Source organism: Centruroides vittatus, unplaced genomic scaffold (genome assembly GCF_030686945.1).
Source record: "Centruroides vittatus isolate TY-2023 unplaced genomic scaffold, ASM3068694v2 contig_680, whole genome shotgun sequence".
In the NCBI taxonomy this organism is placed as follows: Eukaryota; Metazoa; Arthropoda; class Arachnida; order Scorpiones; family Buthidae; genus Centruroides; species Centruroides vittatus.
Window position 1 is genome coordinate 1459708 of NW_027122427.1, and position 6840 is coordinate 1466547.

A 6840-nucleotide genomic window follows, 5' to 3' on the forward strand; every position below is an offset into this window, starting at 1 on the left:
GCTGTATCAGTGCGAAGACGGGCCAATAGAGTTTCAGTGTGACGTGACAATGCGTGATGATAGATCCAAGGGGAGAAAGGGCGGAGATGGTCGCGACCTTTACTCCGGAGAATAGTGGACCAGGTGTCAGTGTAAGTACGAATTATCGATTCCCGCAAATTACGGATGAGGTCACGTGCCATGAGAGGCCTCCACCAGGAGCCGGTGGGAGTGTTATTGCTCGCTGCCTGGTCAGCGGCTTCGTTAATATGGATACCGACGTGACCCGGAGTCCATCCGATTTCAAGGGGTGTGGGATGTGTACTGATTGTGGCAGCAAGGTCAATAATGACTGCCGGGGAAGAAAAACTGACATTGGCGACAGCCTGGAGAATGGATTTACCATCCGAAAGGATGGCCGTCGGACTGTTAAGACGGGCGCTGATGTGGACAGCCTGTTGAATACCAAGAGCTTCTGCGCCAAAGATGCTGCAGTTGGAGTGGAGTGACCATGTTTCCTTGACGGTGTGGGCCGGAACAACCACGCCGAACGCCGTCCGTAAGTGGGATTTTGAGGCATCGGCTCCAATGAGAGACCAACCCCGCCAGGTGGTTGCTTGTAATTCGGCGAACCGAGCACTCAAGGCTGCCGGAGATTGGCTGGAAGAGTTCGGGAAGTCGTCTAGACGTATGTGAGTAGCGACGCTTATAGAGCTCGGGAGCACATGCCTCTGACGGTAGAGGTGAGAGATAGGAAGGCCGTCCTGATGGATCTGGGAGAGAACTCTGGAAGCATAAGGGCTCTGGAAAGGGCGCCAGCGGTAATAGTCTAGACTAGAGGCAGTGTGGAAGATCACGTGTAGAGGGCCTTAATGGCCTCTCGAGAGGTGAGTGATGGCGTGCGATATGGCCCTCTGGCGCAGTCTGGACTGGAGTGGAATATAGCCGGACTCAGCGTATAATGAAAGAAGCGATGTAGACTTGGGCACCCCCAAGGCAGTGCGAAGAGCTTCGTGAATGGGTTTTTCGATACGGCGGATAGTAGTTGGGGGAGCATAAACTTTCATAGCCGACCATAGATTATTGTGATACACCCTCCACTGTATTATAAAGCAATTAATATTATTATTGTTTCTATAACCATAATAACCGACAACTAATATATAATGGAATACATGTAAGAACTCAACCAGTGCGTTCTGAAAAAACGCGCTGAAACAAGAAATGGTTTCATATGAAACACTAACTGCAAACACATTTACAAGATTAACAACGAAGGGAAAATACCAATAAAACTCCATGATAGAATACAACGTCAGAAGAAAGATATAACACAACAACTAGGAGGAATAATCACAGAATACTATGATAGCACACAACGACAAAGACGGGAAACCCCTATCCTCACCAAAGTAAGTATCGGGAACATGCAACAGAATATGTCAATGGGAACGACAGAATAGTACAATGAGAAAGGATAGAATACAACGAAACGGAGGACAGAAAAACAGCGATAAAACACAACGGGAAGGAAGAAGAAATACACACTAATACCATAGAACAACACAATAAGACATAAGAATCCTCTTAATACCGAAGTGAGTATTGTGCACAAAGTGTTAGGAGAGTTCATAGGAGCTTAGACAAGGAAAAGACAAACTGTCACTACTCAAAAAACCTAACGAACATTCTAACATGAGTGAACTTTCGAACTCATCAACATTATCCAGATACAAATAAATTATAAATTAGATAACAATGTCGGGATAATAATATAGCGGCTACGTCCGCATGTATGTATTTAAATCCTTGCAAAGCAAGATGCGAAGCAAGGTCATGAATAAAGTTGGAGTACCAACCTCCTGACGAACTGTCAGGAAGGATGGACTGCTCCATTTAAGTAGTAAAGTAGTTGGGGGAGCCCCGTCCAGAAGAGGGGCTCCGAATTTCACCATCGGACTCAAGATGGTATAGACTAAACTAAGCGGAGAAGGTCGGCCCTCCTGGCGCCGTTACGGCGAGAGGCGAAGAATTTAAGGAGGAAACCAGCACGTGTCACTTTCGTTCTCAAGAAAGTTTCGTGAGCGTGCAAGTGAAAGAATGTGAAAAGTGAACACCGAGGATACGGAGAGAAGGATGCTGGGAAATGTTTCCCGAGCGAAGGGACAAAGTTAGTGGTGGACGATGATGTTTAGGAGAAAAATCGACAGTGGCACTTTTAGCGGCTGAAAAAGATAAACTCCATGAGTCTGCCCAGTGTTCGAGGTGGTCAAGGGCTATTTGAGCGTTGCGGGCAGCTTGAGAGGGCCTAGTGCTAGAAGTCAGGATGTAAAGGTCGTCCGCGTACAGAACGGCGGTGACGTTGGGGGGGAGGACTAGGTCCGCCATGTAGAATGTGAACAAGACGGAGGCGAGAAGGCTTTCCTGTGGGACACCTTGAATGTAGGCGTGGGGAGAGGACAGCGTGCCACGCCAGCGGACTCGAAAGGAACGATGTAAAAGGAACGATTTAAGCCAGGACAAGAGTCTCCCTCCCATACCTAAATTATCCAATTTCGCCAAAAGCCCCTCTTGACACACGGAGTCGTATGCTCCTTCTAAATCGAGTGCAACCAGATAAACCCAGTACCTTCTAGCCCGAGCCACGGCAATATGATGATGTAACGTGATTAGGGCCTCTTCTACCCCCCGATAGGGGAGAAAGCCAAAATGATGGTGGCGAAAGATGTTAGAGTGAGAGGCCAAAAATTATGAATGTGGTACAGGATCATACATTCGAATAATTTAGTGACGTGTGATGTAAGAGAGATAGGCCTATACGAGGTGCATATCGTTGCTGGACGACCCAGTTTAATGATCGGGACAATTGTGGAGTTTAACCAGTCGGGGGCAGGACCCTGTGGCCCAGAGGTTGTTAAGGAGATCAAGGAGGACCGAGAGGCCCACATTAGGAAGAGTCTGTAGAGCTTGAGCATTCATGCCGTCAGGGCCCGGAGTTGTGTTTCGAAGCCGGTGCAAAGCACGGCAGAGTTCGAGAAAGTGGAAGGGGGAATCGTTGAAGAGACCCTGACTGGGGTTCGTTGAGAGGGGCAAAAGTGCCTCTTGAACGAGCATGCCCAAAGAAGGATGCAAAGGCTTCTGCCTGCTGTATAGGACCGAGGAGAGTGTCCGTCGTTTGGATTATATGTTAGGGTGTCCGTGATCATCGGAGGTGACCTCAGCCGGCGGAAGATGCGGTAGAGCGTAGACTGGGAGGGGGGAAAGGCACACAGACGACCCCACCACGCCTGGCGGGTCTTCTGACGGAGTTTTGCCTCTAATTGTTTATATTCGTCCCACCAGGAGTACGATGCACGCCTACAGGCAAGACGGAACGCACGACGTTTTTGTGCTCTTATGCGGCTGCATTCGGGGGTCCACCACGACGGTGTACCCGAGGAAGGAATAGAGCGAATTGTCGTGTTAGCGTTAATAGTTTCGTGGATGTTATCGACGAAGGAGTAGTAAGAGGTGGGATGTGAATCTCTGGAGGTTCAAAGCTGATCAAGATTATTGGAGTATTGACTCCAATTTGTGGTACAATGAAGACGTGGGGCAGTCGTCGGGCTAGGGGTGCCCAGGAGGGATAGAGTGATAGAGATCGGGGCGTGGTCGCTAGTTAATGTATCAGCGCAAAGGCGCCACGAGGCGGAACCCAATAAGTCCGGGGAGCAGGTCAGGTCAATGGCCGATGAGCCGTTAGGATGGAAGTAAGTCGGCTCCCCCAAATTCCAGCAGCATAAGTTTACTGATGGGAACCAATCGAATAGGATGCGGCCAGCGCCGTCTGGGCGGTTGCACTCATTATCCCAACAGGGATGATGAGCATTCCAGTCCCCACACATAATAACAGAGGGGAGTGGTCATCCCGCAAGAGAGAGTCCACAGGGGTAGTCGGCTGGACGCCGTATGGGGAATAAACGTTAACAAGAGAGAGGGGGACCCGTGAAACGTAAATCAGGGTCTCTTGGAATTCGATGCCTATGAGCCTTGGACCAGGGGGCAAAAGGCAGGCGGGCCACCGGTGAGCTACCGCTGTTAAGAGACCACCACCCTGGGCAGTGGTGCGGTCTTGGCGAAACAGAGTAAAGCCTGGAATGGTAAAGACTACGTCCAGTGTTAACCACATCTCCTGTATCAGGAGGACGTCTACGTTACGGAGCCACGACGCCGCTAGAAGGAGGTCGCGTTTGGAGCGAAAACCTCTCGCATTCCAGTGCACCAAACGGAAGTAGTGCAAGTTGCTAGAGAAATTAGACATTTTGGTTGGAGGTTGTGGACGGGCGGCGGCGAAGTTTAGCCTGCTCCGCTGGTGAGGCTGTGCAGGGGTCATCTAGTGAACTCATTCTCGTGGAGCACGTGAGATCCATATCCGAGGGCGGGCCGTCGGAGTCAGATGCCGCCGATGGTTCGGCAGGGCAAAATTTAAGGCTTTTCTTTTTCTTTGGAAGTTGGGCTGAGGTCAGAGGACCCGTTGGGTGGGAGGGACGTTTAGTTGTTGTGGGTGTGGCAGATTCCCTGTCTGGATTCACGTGTAGGCCGGTGGGAATCTTGGGATGAGTTAAGAGAGATTGACTGGGTAATCATGCAAAGCTGGCTTAGTTCCGAGCATAATGCCTCGACCACGGATTCCAACTGGGAAATGCGTTTTGACAAGGTCGAAATATCGGCTGTTTGCCCAGGTGTGAAGGGAATGGATCGCTTATCCCGCCGAGAGGGGTGGCGAGGGATCGTCTCTGGCGGGAGAGAACGAGGAATTGACACGACCTTAGCGTATGTCGTTGAGGTTTCGCGTCCCTGTGAACGTTTCGCGTCTAGATATGAACAGCGTTGGGTGATGCTAAGTTTCAGCAAGCGTGCCTCTCGTTGATAGGTCGGGCAGAGGGGAGAATTTGCTGTGTGATCCCCTCCGCAATTCACACAGCCGGCTGCTGTAGCAGTGCATTCAGCCGGGTTGTGATCGGCCCGCAAGTTATACATTTACGACTGCCACGGCACGTCTTAGACGCGTGACCGAAGTTTAAACAGCGGTCACACTGACGCGGGCGAGGAATGAACCGCTCACAGCGGTAACGTTGGTAATAAATGGTGACAAACTCCAGTGGGGAGGCACTGGCCATCGAGAAATTAATGGTTGGACTAGGCACAACGATGTCTCCGTCCCATCGCGTAAATCGGCGTACCTCTGTGACCGGGCGAGAGGAGGCTGAGAGAATATCGTAGATTTCCCGAACTGTAATAGAAGGGTCCACCCCACGTAGGAGATAGGCCGTAATGGCGCAGTCCGGGGCCAAACGACCATGGACTGGAATCCCGGCTATGGCGGGAATGTTGAGGGCTGCCTCTGGGGCCTGATGGTCCTGGGTTTTGATAATGAGAAAGCTGCATTGGGAGTAACGGACGTCTTGTAGCCTGTCCGATTGACGGCTGGATGGCCGAGCGGTCAAGGTGGCAGCCTACCGCTCTGGGGGACCCGGGATCGAATCCGAACGGGTCGAATAATCCCCAGGAATTTTTCAGGGGGTGGTCCGTTCGGATATGTCGGGCCCTGTCCCTCACCACCCGGTCGCCCCATTGTGGGCCTGGCCAAACCCATAATGGGCCTACTAAAAGAGGCCCTCTTAGTGCCCACAGGGCGGAAAGAGTTAAAAAAAAAGCCTGTCCGATTGGGGAAAATGCGGTTTCAGAGCCGCATGAAGATCGGCAGGCCGAAGGCGACGGAGTGGTCCCTGTCCTTCCAAGAAGTCCGTGTAGAGATGGTCTGAGAGGAGGGACGAATGGATGGAGTGATATTTCTCCAATTCAGACAAGGGAGAAATAAATCGTAATTCTTCGGTAGGCAATCTCACCGCCGATCCCGGCGGTGGCTGCTGATGGCTTCCGCGCGAGGGCGACGCCATCTTAGGGCCCGTAGGAGAAGCCACTCCAGGAGAAAAATCCGAAAAGTAAAACTCCTACCTGGGCAAAGAAAGGACAGCAAAAAAGGCCGAAGACTATAAGGATAAAGGACTGTAGCACAGCCGACAGAAAAGCTGGAAAACAAGTGGAAAATCGCTGGAAATCAAAGAGAGAAGAAAAAAACACCAATATGGCTGTCGAATTTCGCGCCCTCTCCGTGTTTAACTCTACTGGAGATGACCGTAGTCCGACGTCATGGTTTGCAGACTTTACCACAAGATGGCAGTACTAGCAACTATGGTGACATCTTCATGAGAGCATTATAAAAGTAAGATAACTTTTTTATTTTTCGTCTCCGGTCCAAAAATAGGGTACCGTTGAACTCGTCTCGGTCCCCTGAGTTCAAATATATAATCAAAGTCCTGAAATTCCATAGGTGGTAATCTATAGTACACCCAAAACGTTTTATATTTTAAATTAACTATGATAACAGATGGTGCCACCAAAATTTTAAATGTTGCCGGTAGGAGCGGATCTACATGGAGACGGATAGGGACAAATAGGACTTAAGCCCTGGGCCCCAAGTTTCGAGGGCCCACAAAAATTGAATTATTACAATAAATTTTTAATACTTATTTCTTTAACAATGAGCATTTATCGCATAGTAAAAAATAGTTAAAGTTAACAGTGGCGTGCCGTCATTGGAAGCGGTGGAAGCGCCGCTTCCACCTTCCCTTGTAGTTTCTAAAATATAAAGTTTATTTTAACGTACTTTGAATTAATTAAAATTATTATTTTATTATAACTGCATTATGTATCTTTGTCGTTGTCTTGTTCATATGGAAGTTCTAGCCTTAAGCGCTTTATCTTCCGAATACGAGAATATGATCGCTACGCGACCGAAGAGCCAGCCGTTTATTTCAC